The sequence below is a fragment of the Dermacentor variabilis genome, chromosome 6 (genome assembly GCF_050947875.1).
Source record: "Dermacentor variabilis isolate Ectoservices chromosome 6, ASM5094787v1, whole genome shotgun sequence".
NCBI lineage: Eukaryota > Metazoa > Arthropoda > Arachnida > Ixodida > Ixodidae > Dermacentor > Dermacentor variabilis.
Window position 1 is genome coordinate 101,240,047 of NC_134573.1, and position 14,381 is coordinate 101,254,427.

The window sequence follows — 14,381 nt, forward strand, 5'->3', positions numbered from 1 at the left end:
GAGCGCGCGCATGCGCGTGGGGAAAGGTGGGAGCGAGCCAATAGCAACCAGCGGGGTGGGGGAAGGAGGGGGCGCATCGGGGTGCGCGAACATCGACAACGACGAACTCTCTCACACGAAATGCGAAGACAGCCGTGTTCTTAGATTCAGGTGCACGCTTAAAGAACCCCAGGCGGTCCAAATTATTCCGGAGTCCCTCACTACGGCGTGCCTCATAATCAGATAGCGATTTTGACAAGTTCAATTGACTTTTTAACCTTGGACGGCCTCGCGTTCGACCTTGGCTCTGACTGGGAGAAGACATGCGTCGCATTTAAAAAAAGGGGGTGGGTTTATTGAGGTGAATGCTTGCTGACGCTGGTCGAGGCAAATAAAGTGTATTCATGTTGGCAATGAAACTCGTGTTATGGCACCATGGTGACACGACATTTCGATCCCTGCTATCTCTTGTAGTAACGAACCATTTTGAAAAATTCTTGTGGCGAAACCTTCATACACGGCACTTTACAATTTCCAATGTATAAAACAAAATCTATTGTGGGGCTTGGTGAGGGGCCCTTCAAGCGATGCAGTGCAAACGTTAGAACGTGGAATAGCATTGTGGGCGAATATTTCAAAGATATTATTAGGTTGCCTTGAACACTCAGTGACTGCTAATATTCAATGAAAGATTGCCCTCAGGTTAGGGTATGAGGAGTTTAAGATTAAATTTAGGTTGAATTAAAAATGAAGTTCAAATAAATTAAAAACGTGATCAGTTATTATCTCACAGTTCTTTATGTGCATGTGCTTGAATAATGTGTCGCTGAGAAAAAAAGCCAAGTTCTCTTTTTCTCTGCTGATTCATTCTTCCGAATGGCTTAAATGTCCTTACTGAAACCTCCGGTGCGTTATGTAAAGAAAACAGGCGCAATTGTGTAGATTGAAAACTGTGCACAACGTGTCTGCAATAGTGATCCGAAAGACGGCGGTCGCCGCCAGTGGCGCCCACCCAGCTTCACTGAAGCTCAATGTAGGTGGAACGACACGAGCCCGAGTTCATATAACTATTGATGCCACACTTAGTCGCCGAGAGACAAGCTCTACCGGGCAATGGAAACGCGCAGAATTTTTTGCATGGTCAGGCATTTTCTTTCATTGTTAAATGAGGCAATCGCCAAAGAGGAAGAATGCCTCTATTATTAAATATTTGGAGTCGAGACACTGAATGTCAAGAGTCCAAACAGAACAGTTTCACCATTAGCTGAAGGTCGCTAGTCCAGAAAGAAGTCTTAAAATAAGAAGACGAATGGCGGTGACACGTCGAAGAAGATCCCGCACCGTCGCCGGAGTATCTGCTAAATATGCTTTCGAGGGCTTATTCAGGGCTACCACATGGCTATCAGGTCTTACCTTACGCGCCCATAACGCAAGTATGTTTATCCTTTTGTTTGCCAATTATGACTTGCTCGTCTTCTTTCTTTTTTTGTTTTTGCAGTCAGTGCAAGGCGCGACCTGTCTGTCTTCAACAAAGCTGTATTGGACGATGATGACATCACGCAGAACGCTTTCGTCGTTCTTGTCGGAGGGTAAGTCGCCGTGATGCACGAGAGCATGTGACGTTCATATTGTGGAGGAATGCCCTATTCGCATAGAGGATCACGCATTACAGCACGCTTTTGAAATATTCGTTTGCTGTTGTTCCCTGAAAAATGTCCGAACCTCATGAAATGCCCTAAATGCCCGCTTGCATATATCAGGCATAACCGTCGTCAAATGACGGAATACACGCGCAAAAAAAAAAAAAGATGTCCGAATGTGCTTGGCGTATACCACTTTGACGGCGTTTACTTACCCGTTCAGGTTCGAGACCACGAGTAACGCTATGGCCCTGGTGACACACATGCTTGTGCACCACCCGGAAGTGCAGGAGAAAGTGCGGGAAGAGCTGTTGTCAGTCTTGGGACCCGAGGTATGTGCTGAGCTGCGTTTACGCTTGTCTGGTGGCGCCGGCATATGGTGTGAAGTGATGCTTGGAGAAGCAAGGCGGTAAAGCTGTGGAATGACGCAAGTTGCGGAACGGACCACAAATATCACATTTGAATGTTCTCAGGCGCTGATTGGCCAAAATCTGTGCTGCGTTGATTGTCGCGTCACCTGTGGGAAAACAGACACACAGCTATATATATATATATATATATATATATATATATATATATATATAACCGGAGTCCCCCGCTCTACAGTGCGGCTCATTATCAGATCGTGAATATTGTCCGTAATAACAGGGAATATAATTTTATAATTATCGAATTGAATAAGAACAAGCATTCTTTTTTCGGAAGCTTAACAACAAATGCTGAACAGATAACATTACAATAAAGATAAGGCAAAATCGCCAACAAATGGTGCGAAATGAAACAAACTTTTGTCTACTCGACTCACATTTATGAAGATACTTTTGCCGGCTGCAGTGCCATGCACATTTCCCAGTTTTCGCGTAACACTGTTATGTATATTTTGGTACCGCGCGCTCTCCATAATGCGTTGAATTGAAACTCCGGAACTAGGAAAGTGAGTCCACAACTTGGTTTTCTACCTTCTCTTTATGACATCAATATATATTTAAATGGATAAATGAATGTAGTCGCGGAGTAATTCAGCGAACCGGCTTACCGAGAAAGGTTATCACGTTTTGCTGGTAACGACAACGAGGCACCAGTTGCCGAAGCCATTCCCCATCTTTCTTTCCTGAAATATGTTTGGTATATGATTCACTACGTGGTTTTTCTACAGCGCTTCCTGATGGAGGTGCAGGGTAGAGAAACACAAATAGTTAACTACGTGCCGGGTATACATGAGAGGAAGCTTTAACTGAGGCCCAACTCCGATGCCGTCTATTCAAATACACGGAAACGCTGAAACGCTTCTTTTTAGATAACCACTGAGCCGATTTAACGCAAGTTGTTTCATGTGAGAGACAAAGCTACATTCCAGTGGTGGTAGTAGTGAAATGTTATGTAAGGCCTGAATCTTTTGAAACAAGATATTTAAAATTTGTAAGTCGAAAAAGAAGATAGTTTACAAATTTGTACCTCTGCACCAAGAACTGATATCGCAATTCTGTAAAGTGCATTCGTTAGAGCACCAAAGCGATCAAATTTGATATATAAACGTATATATTACGAGAATAACTTATTTTGTTTACAAGGGTTTTGAAAAACTCCTACTCACGTATTAGCGATTTATCTGAGGGCTGTTGTGCATAAGACATCAATTTTGCTCACTTTAGATGTACTATTATATGCAGTGTACAGAACTGTGATATTATTAGTCATTGCTGAGTTACAGAGTTGTAAGAGTTTCGCTTTCTGAATGTATGATATTCTCGACAATATTTACTAAAAAAATTTGACGGCTAATATAAAACATTTCTTGTCATCATGCACTAGAATTTACATTTTAATTTATATGCAACAAACCTCATCAAATTAGGTGCAATCGCTGCCCAGAGAAACGGTTTCTTCTTCCCCGTGTATTTATGTAAAAGCCCCTGAGCTAAAGCTCACTCTTAAAAATATATAAAAATACAACTGAATGGTATTATAACTAAATAACTCATACTTTTATGTAGCTTATACTTCTTGTTTTCTTATGCAAATGCTTTCTTTGCAGGAAGCCATCACCTACAACACCGTTCAGAACCTACCCTACATGAACAGTGTCATTCAAGAGACCATCAGGCTTTACCCCCCGGCATTCGCGTGAGTTTAGAATGACGCCCATGCAAACATCTGCTCACTGAAACGCACCGCTGCGTTCTATTTTGAATGCAAAGGCGCAAACTGAGGGTAGTTTCTGAATGTTTCATGTATACCACACTATACCTTTTGTTAACCACCTTAGACCCAGAGTTCAAAAAAGCATCTTCTGTTTATTCAAGGCGTAAATCCTGCTAGAACTATGAAAACGTGCATGTGGTATTGTATTTTCGTTTGATTCATTGAAGAAGCACAGTGTCTGCCTAATAGTAGAGTGTTGAACGTAAAGAGATGTACTACAAAAAAATTGGAGGCTTATCAAGGTTAAGCCCAGTGGATGCGAAGCATCCACTGGGCTTAACCTTAGCGTATCCTTAGCGTTTGGAGGCATCTTGACCGCATCCACGCCCGGCGCAAAGACGCTGGCGCGGTTGCGGGCACAGAGACTGACGCGACGGCGGGCGCGCGCAGCTTCATCCCTGGCGTGACGTCACATATCACGTGATGCAGCGATGGTGGCGCCGCCGCCGCGTCGCGCGCGACGGCGCGAACCGAAGCGTGGAGGCCTCCGCCGGGCGACGTCCGACGACGCGATATGAGGCCCCATCTGCAGCCGGTGTGACGTCATCACGTGACGTCACATCATGTGATCTCACTTCAGGGTCAATGGTGGCCACCGCCGGGAGGCGACCGACGGCGCGATATGAGGCCCCAGCTGCAGCCGGTGTGACGTCATCACGTGACGTCATGTCACGTGACCCCACTTCAGGGTCAATGGTGGCCACCGCCGGGTGTCGCGCGAAGGCCCGAAACCTACGTTAATATGCTTCGCATAATAAGCTCTGAGAATTGAGATGACTACGTAGGACGCCGATGCAAATTGCTGCTACGCTCACGGATTCTACATGTCGGCCAGAGAGGCATTCCAGTCTAACGGAGTAGATTTTGAAGACGCGTTGAATTAAATGGTGCTTAACACAGTCCTACCCTTGAAACGCAACATCAGCTGTAGCCAGGGCATCCAAGAACTCTTCAGAACCTCACTCACACAGAAATTGTCCCAGAAAACTGCCATGCGATGTCCCTTGCGAAACTGACTTTTTTTGCACTCGATGCAAAGCATCATGCAGACGCTTGCTGTCTCAAACGCAGACCAAGTGACATTCAATACATGCTACCCTTCCGCGTTCATCATTAGGCTTAGGAAAGTGCGTGCTTTATTTTAGCACTCGAAGCATCACGTCGACATTCGCGCGCTCGTTATAAAGATTCTCCCCTCCCCTGTATACATATACTGATCTTGATTTACTGCGCAGAAACGAACACGAAGCAGCAGCACAACCTGCAGGCTACTAGAGTGCAGCGAAGATGTCCATTTAGTCAACTCTGTTCAATTGTGTCAGATAGTACCTATATAACTGCACAGACGCGAACACGATTCCAGCTATCGAATTACTGTAAAATGGTGCACACAGGCTACAAAGGCAGGTGGGGAGAAGGGGAGGAAACATAACGTCATGTTCTCAATCGATCACTTCAGGGATATCGTCCTTAAAGCGTGTTCATTGGTCGAGCGAGCGAATAAACACACACGTACAGATGGGCACACATCGACTTTGCGTTATTTTTCAATTAGTCGAGTTCCATACTACATTCAAACAAAGTCAACGGCTCTAGTGAAGCATCGTGCTGCAAGTCGCGTGCGTAAAAGTGAATACATTGCAGAAACTGGTTGATCGAGAAGAGCCTTAGACAAAGCTGCGACCTTCAATTGCGCTACGTGTTGCTATGCCCACGCATTAGTTGGTATTGTCTTAGCCACCTAAATGATAAGGGACAATCTGCCAGCCAGGGTCTACAAGCACGGTATCTACACGCCTTTCTTTGAATGTTCTGATATTCAGGAAAACAACTTTTGAGAGCTCTGCGCTTTTCGAGCTACGATACCAACATCCGCAATCACTGTTTCGTTCTTTTATTTTTATTACAGTGTTTTAACAGCACCATTGCTTTTCCTGCGTATTTCTAGTTTTGTGTGTAGTATTAATCATTACATTTCACCTCGTAAAATGCAACCATTGTTCACCTGCAAACAGATTGCTGGTCTCAACGAAAGGCAGAAGTAATGAGACGTATGCCACTAGTTGCGTTACATGCCATAAAAAGACCTGGCATTTATCGCGCACTATGCGTTGGTGGTCTGATTGACTAGTGTAAAATCATCATTGCTCTCACACTCGCATCAAGCTCGAATCCTGTGGCCTGCACAGAATTTGCTTTGTTTATTTTTTTTTCTGGAAGATGTAACGTCACAATCTGTGACGTATCTGTCGAAACTACAAAGAAATATTCAAGGATTCTTAGCGAAAATTTACGGCTTTGGTGTCAATGCGAATAACCAGTATGGCAATTCTGTCTATGACGCAGCGATAAGAAGCGCACGAAAATGTCGATACACTTGTTATCGCGTCTTCCAAAAGTGTCTGGGATTGTAAGAAGATTCGCCAAACATCGGCAGTTAGTGAAATATCTACACTCAACAGTCATCTGTGTGAGGCATCAAAACATTTAGTGACAATATCGTGGCAAACACTCCAGAGTGTTTTGAGTCCAGCGTTTACGCGCGGTACACTCAGCATAGTAGTTAGGCAAGAAGCAACAAAAAATAAGCAACAAATGTTGTAAGATACACCGCCACTTGTTTTTATTGTTCTTTTGTATAATTAGCATGCACCGTTAATAAAGGCAGCGTGAAAAGCTCTTAACGCTGTTGTATCTAAGAATTTGCTATGTAAGGGTTCTTTGCAGCCAGGGTCGACTTCGTGAGGCGCCAATCTTTTTAGTTTGGCATCGATCAAAAGAGTGAAGCCACAAGCACGCACACATGCTTACAGCAAAATGGCAATAGAAAGTAACCCAAATAAATAGCTCTTTTCAATTTACTGCTGTGGTACTGGCGTCAATACCGCAATCATCTTTTAAATATCGTCATTTCTAACTGCTTTCCGTCGTGACTAGGTTCGTGACTCGTGAGGCTGTCGTCGACAAAGAGTATGGAAAGTTTCGAATCCCCGCCGGCACTGCTATCATGGCGGCAACAGAGTACATTCACAGAGATCCTCGGCATTGGGACCATCCGGACGAATTCGACGCGGAAAGGTGCGTTTTTCATAATTTCTACGGCGAAGCGGTGCATTTCGATCGTTTTACGAACTATAGCCTGCCTTTGCAATCCCCTTGTCGTGGTCGATGTGGCTGGCCATGGCAGCCTATGCCCTTGCTGATCTCAGAGAAAGAGAATTCAGTACGACAGTACACACGGAACAGGCAATAGGATAATTGCAAATGTTCGAGATTACTTGCATTTGTTACCTCTCATTTTTTTCGGAACAGTGGATACACAGAATCCGCATCACGCTATTAAAGCCCACGTTGACCTCGCGGTGTATGTTGTCTCGGTGAGTTGATTGTTAAACATTAAGGCCTGAAAGGAATACCTCGTCTACGAGAGAAGCCGCAGTAGAGGGCTAATTTTAACCAACCCTTGCTTTTTAAAAAGCTTGCGCACTTACTTTTAAGGCTATTGTTTCTTAGCACGTAGGGACCGTTCGATCTAGAGCTGCCAGGCTGTCGGCTAGATGCCCTCTGCACCATTTTGAACCCACGTGAGCATCTGCTCAAAAGCTCTAGGGACAGCGGCAGGACATGCACGCTATACCGGCATACATCAGCTCACATCAGACATTTGTTACGGGCTCCGGCACCTTCTGCACACGAAGCACTTACTCTTTCATAGAGATACATATATACACACGCACAACTGCAAACAACCATGCATGTACATGCATACAAAACAGAAAAAAAGGCTTCTTAGAATCCTGATCGCACAGCCTAACTTCAGGAAGAAGCAGCGTAGCTATGCATACTCACAGAGAGGCACAGTACCCGTGTCAATATCTGGCTGCCTGAACATGGTGTGAACAATATTTTGTGCAATTTTGCTGCGACAGCGTTCCGAGAAATTTGTGAACAGAAATTTGTGTGTAGCGTCGCCGCTACTCGCACAGCATGCGTGCCGCGTGGCCTGCGGCATCGATTTTTCGCACAGCGCAGCACGCTTGCATAGAACGCGCGCACAGTATGCAATTTTTGCACAACACGCGTGCTGAAGTGAGTGTGTGCGTGCGTGTGTGTGCGTGTGCGTGTGTGTGTGGGGGGGGGGGGGCGTTCCTCATTTGACAGCCTCAATGCTGCTCTCGTGGGTGACAGGGTGACCTGTGTAAGGCAGTGCACCGGGAAAATGCACAGTAATGATAGCCTCCGGCCACCTGACAGCGCCGAAATAAATGAAGCTGCCTCAAGAGGGAGAGAGAGAAAGAAATGAAAGAAAGGCAGTTATGTAAACCAGAAGAAAAATCCTGTTTGCTACCTTACATTGGGGAGTGGCAGAGGGGATTTACAAAGATAAGAATGACATAGAGAGTGAGAGAGAAACAGAACACATGCACACAATCACTTCTATTCACAGCACAGGATAACAGTTAATACTTATCAGTGCTAGAGTTGCCAGTGCAGGCTTGTGGTCCGAAGAACTGCAACAATGCATTGGCAGCCCTCTGCTGCGGTGATTTGCAAGGTCAGTATTCTAAATGATTTGTCCTGACAACGGTATGTCGTCAACAGGAGCTAGCGCGGTCGCGACCGTGTCTCTGCACTTTATAACGACGAAGGCGCCAAATAAAACGACCGACGAAGAAAGACGACACGGGGCAACCACGTAATCGTGTATAACCAACTCGCCCACCAGCACGTGCTGCGCACTTTGTGTAGAGGGTAGTCGCGCAGGATGTATTTGTGTCTCCTCGAGTCACCGGTAGCGTTGTCAGTTATTCGAATACAGAACGCAAAATACTCTACGGCAGCTACTACTTCTTCGTCCGCGGGACAGGTGGCTCAGAACATTACCCAACGGGGCTTAAAGCACCGACTCGGTGCAGTCCAAAAATGATGCCACGGAAAACGTTCACTGCACACCCGGAGTAATCAATGTCCGGGGCATGATAGGGTTTCAGGCGGACGGCGTGCACAATACCGGTGCGGAGTTGAGCCCATGGTGACGAGTACAATAGAGCCATTTGCTATGTTACGTCTATTGCTTGAAGGCACACTCGATACGGGCGGTACGGGAACAGCAGCTTTTCAGAAAGCAAGATACGCAACCAATGTTATGGTAGCCGAGACAGAGCCAATGAGCCTGTCAGCCGACATGGTCGAATAATCCACACTCCGCGAGATGCCCGCTGGGAAGCCTAGTGGTGTCCTTCAGATATACCCCGCAACTCCACTAAAAATATACCGGCAAATGTCAAAAATGTATTATATACAATATTTACTCAGCGGCAACGAGTGGCGCCACAACAACAAAGATGGCGGGTTGAAACACAGCTCGTTCTCTCCAACTGCAGCCACTTGCTCTTCGTCCGCCAGATAGATGGCTCATAACTATATTTAAATAAGTTTTGTTTTGCCATGTTCAGCTCGACCGTAAGTCATGAATGTGGATGGTAGTGGTGGTGGTGGTGGTGGTAAACTTTATTGAAAGGGCGAAGGGGAAAGGGGGGGTGGCTGAGGGATGAATGTGGACGTGTTCGCCTCAGCGTTAAGTGGCCAGATGACCTTTCCGCATGGCGTAATTAGGAATTTGTACGTGCTCCTGCGACAAAAATATGGAACACTGAAAAATAACATTTCTTTTTGATAAGGTACCAGGTTTCTTCTCCAATGCGGGCCTACAGCGCTGAAGGTTCCTTCTCTATAACATGCTGTACAAACATTCTTATTTACCACCAGGTTCTTGCCAGAAAACAAGTCGAAGATCAACTCAATGGCCATGCAGGGCTTCGGAAACGGCCCCCGCAACTGCATCGGAATGCGCTTCGCGTACATGGAGTTGCGGTATACATTCGCTCACATACTGCGGAAGTACCGGCTCGAGAAGACAGAAAACAGCGAGAAGGTGAGTTACCACACAGATAGGGTCAGTGTTTTCACATGCATGGAAGTGACGCGCTGCTGCGCACAAATACTGTCTGAGAGAACCCGCCGAGAAACGTGAGTATAAAAATGCAGCAGATCTGACGAATTGGAATCTATACACAACGAGCTTTTGTGTGAGTGCATAAAGAGTCGAAACACGAGTACAGCTACCCACGCACGCACGCACGCACGCACGCACGCACGCACGCACGCACGCACGCACGCACGCACGCACGCACGCACGCACGCAAAAGTGCGGGCGCACACAAATTATACCGTGCTTTTTGTTAAGCAGAGCTGCTGAATACGAGAGAGTATGACGGACGCCTTGAATACATCATGGTTCCAGAAGCAGCATGCGCATAGGTACACAGCCCCATTTGAATTCAGTATATAGATATGTATCTACAAGAAGCGTTTACTTCCTCATTACCGTGCAGGCGCTGATGCGCGAAAGGGAGATTTCTGGTTATTTTATTGCGATAACAACTATATGGACATTTCAGGTGCATTTCTGGGGTCGGCGTCGCCGTGAGGCTCCGTATAAAGTCCAAGGGCAATAAAATCGTTGCCACGCGCCGTATGCTGCATGTGCGAGTGAAAGCATGCGAGGGTGAGCTGGCGATCGCGGCTCAATATCGCGCACGCAACAGACGGAAGAGGGGAGGAAGCGCGCGCCTTCCTTCGCGCGCAAGGGTTCGGGGTGAGGGTAGAGAAGGAGGTGCGTTCTACTGCAGCTGCGTTCTCTCGCTGCAACTTTAAAGCCATCTGCGACGGGTACAGAGTCCGTGCAGCGCTATGTTTTCGAGGCTTAGTTCGCGTTGATGCGAACGGCTGCAAGAAGGTCGGTCCGCTCGCTTCTGCTGCCGCGTTTCCTCACTGCAGCGTTTGACGGCGAGTTCCCGCGGTCATCGAGTGAAATGTGTTCGTTTGCTTGTGTGCGCGTGCCACCATGCTTGTTAATTTAGTTGGTGTGCCTACGTTTAAATGTTTATACGGCCGATAAAATTACTATATCCTTACTTCGTACAGTTAGCTTTCCACTAATTTGCTATCGCAATCGATGCTTCGATGTTTCAATCGATGCTTCGATCGATGTTTCCGCCGCACGGTCGGCGCCGCCGCCTGCCGCGAATGTGAGGAGGCGAGAATGTGGTGCTGCATTTGGCGGCACGCGTGCTCCACTGTTATTGGTTCGCCTATTCGGCAAGGCAACAGCTAGGCAGCAGCGCCCACGGTCACGAAACGCGGCGAGGTCCGGAAGGAAAAGTTTGAGAACGCATCGGAGCACCACCAGGTGACTCTCGAGGTTGTGGGAGACAGAGCGGGAAGCGCACGAGAGCAGCAGGCCACTGAGGCCAGAAAAAGCCTACAAATAGCATTTTAAAACAGGACAGGTTAGGCGATTGATCGATTATTTCTCCGTAATTTCCAGCGGTTATTCCGTTGTGTAAACTTTCTCGTAACCAATATCACAACCGATTGCACCATTGCGCAAGACATAGTTTATCTATGGAAGTGGCGCCAGCAACACAATGACGCCAACAGCCTGCCATCACCAGCGCAGATGAAATGTTATGCGCGTTCAAGGAAGGTGACTAAATGTTTATCTCTCCTGTGGGAATACGCAGCACTAAAGACATTCCAAGACAAACACCGGCCCAGGGCGGGGACGTCCTTCGAGAACTAGAAGCGACCACGAGCTGAAGTGAGAGAGGCACTTAAGTCACTATGGAGCTTCTCATATGAAACCTCCATAGTGAGCCAACACTAGCCTGATTTCTCGTCCCCTTAACCACTTCCTCAAACGGACCTCAAGCCATTATACGAGCATAAATATATGTCTTTTCTACAGAAGCAGTCACACCATAGATATGAAAAGAATCATCATAGATATCCAGAATAATTGCTGCTTACAAATGGAAAATGATTATTGCATGAGCTTTCCATAAGCTGGTGCCTCGAAGAAAGAGGGTCGTTAATTCGGCTTGAATTGTTGCATGCTAGCCGTAATAGTTCTGCGGAAACCCGCAAGGTGGAAAGAAGTAATTAATGAAGGGAAAATCAGGCATTCACCCGTTCGTAGCAATTGCTACATAGAAAACCCATACGGGTTCCTCGAAAGACAATGCGAGGATTTTCTTTCGAGGAACCCGTATGGGTTTCCTTTGTAGCAATTGCTACGAAAAGGTGGATGTCTGATTTTCTCTTTGTCAATTCGTTGTATGCTCGGTTTTGTAGACCTCTAGCCTTCTTTCCTGCCCACTGCTGCAATACTTCGTTGGAACCCCGTTATTTCTTGTCTGTCTGATTTCATCTGCAGAAGAAGAAACTTTATTATAGTCCGGCAGTTCTCGCTGTGGTGGCCTCAGGTGACGGCTCGAAGTCCTTGGACTCGAGCGGCACGTTCGGCTTGCCGGACGGCCCAGAGCTGGTCTGTCAGCTCTGAACTTCTGATAGCCGCCTCCCAGTGGCGGCGACGCCTACGGAGAAGGTCCCCGGCGGCTCCCGCATCCGGGGCGGCGTCGGGAAGAAGCGAGCTCGAGCCTTCCCGTACTCTGGCAACAGCCGCGATTATGGACGCGTCGCGAACGGAGCTGGTTTGATTACCGTTGTTAAACAATTTTTTTTTCTGCGGGAAATGATGGTTCAGTCCCAGAAACAAGAGCTCGAGTGAAACTGCCAGCAGTCCAAGCATCTTGCTTCGTGCTAACAAACACGCTTCAACCTTGGGGAACATTCTCGTATCCACCAAATTGAGGCAAGCGCAGCCCCTTTGTCTGGATTATCCCCCACGCTTCACTAACGCTGCTAGGTTGAGCTCATTGAGGAGTTTATCAGCTGTACGGGGTGTTTTTTTTTAGGACCGTATATAATTTTTAAAAAAGTTGTTTGTAGAAAATATCGTGACTGGGCTCCTTCAACGAGATTACTGGAAGCGGCAGAGATTACACGCACGAGAAATCGAAATGCGAAATTGACTAATTAATTTATGTAGTTAGTTACTTCATGGCGGATATTGCAATTTACGATTTGTAGCCTGTGAGTTTGCAAGGCATATCCACTGAGAACGACTTTTAAGGTTAGCACGGGTCTCGAGATATGCGCCGTGGAACTTGAAGTAAAAATGCTATTGTTCCGCTCACTTCCTGTTTTTCAAACCGCCGTTTTATGCATTGAAGCTCAAGAGTAACTGGAACACCCGCGTACTTCTTCACACACTTTGTGAATGAATACCTGGAAACTAGTGCCATACTGAAAATAGGTTTCAAGTGGATCGGCTCGCGAACTCGCCGGCTGTAATTCGTAAATTGCACTATGTGCTATAAAGTAATTAAAACAATATTAGATCATATTTCTTCATCTGCCACTTATTCATTTCAAGTTCTCTTTCGAGTAATGTCTGCCTCTTTGAGTAATGCTGCTGAATGATTAGAATTACGCTACCTGTCACTGGCAAATATTAAAAATTCTGTACGGTAAAGAACAAAAAGAAAACACCCCATATAAGAGGTAGACAACTGCTCTGCTTAATGTAAGTATCAAATCTTCGCATTCTGTAACTTGTCTGCAATGTTGTCAATGTTTTTTTTCTTTGTACATCCTGCTTGAAGCCGCCAATTGGATCTGAAGTATGTAATGAAGAAATAAAAAATGAAAATTCTTGTCTGTGAGAAGTGTCCTGAAACATTGCCACGCTGTCACCGGTGTATCGCTACTACGCGTATTATGGACCAAGTAATGTAATGAGGGGGCAGCCGCTTCAATACCAAATATCTCCTTTATATCCATGTATTAATATTTCTAGTCCTAAGATCTAATCCTAAGTAGTTATGGCCGTATGTCGAAAGCAACAGAAAAGACAGTGTTGGCGTTCCGGCTCTCCCGCATGAAAGTGATATGTCAACTGATGCACACACCCAAAAAAGAAAGCTGATTGCTTTGACGAATATTTTCACTCCGTCTTCACCTCATGTCGTCATACTCCGGTGCCTGAATTATACGAACAATTACCTTAAATGCACGACATCGTTCTAAATGAGGCTGGAATTAAGGCTTTGTTGTGCAACATTATTCCACATTCTGTTCATGGTCCAGATGGTATACCAAATCACATCTTGAAGCGCTGTTCCCACAGTATTTCGCCTATCTTACTTGTATTATTTACCAAGTCAATAAGTTCTCAAAGATTACCTAGTGACTCCAATGTGCCTCCTATATATAAAAGTGGTTGTCGTGATTTGGCAAGCAATCACAGACAGGTGTCTTTGACATCTATTTGTTGTAAAAGACTAGAACATGTTATTTCTATGGTGTTATTAGAGAGTTTTAGAATAGGGGCCCCAAAGAAATAGCGTCGAAGCCACTGCGCATGCGCAAGACGCAAACTGCGTTTGGGTTTTGCGTTGCGAACGCTATTTCACCGATTTAGCGGGAGCCCAAATAGCGGCCCCAAAAGTTTTGCGTCGGCAAACATGGCGGCACCCATCGAAGCGACGGCTCACCCTAGCACAAAACTGGGTTCGATTCGCGGTAACGCGTGAAGTTCGCAAGCTAGGAGAAGTGACTGCGGTTATCGCTTTCTCTCAACTAGCGTGCGTTATG

The 14,381-nt window shown here is 46.1% G+C and overlaps 1 pseudogene; it reads left to right on the plus strand.

Moving 5' to 3' along the window:
- Positions 1-14,381, plus strand: part of LOC142586235 (thromboxane-A synthase-like) — a 41,952-nt pseudogene that overhangs the window by 24,878 nt on the left and 2,693 nt on the right.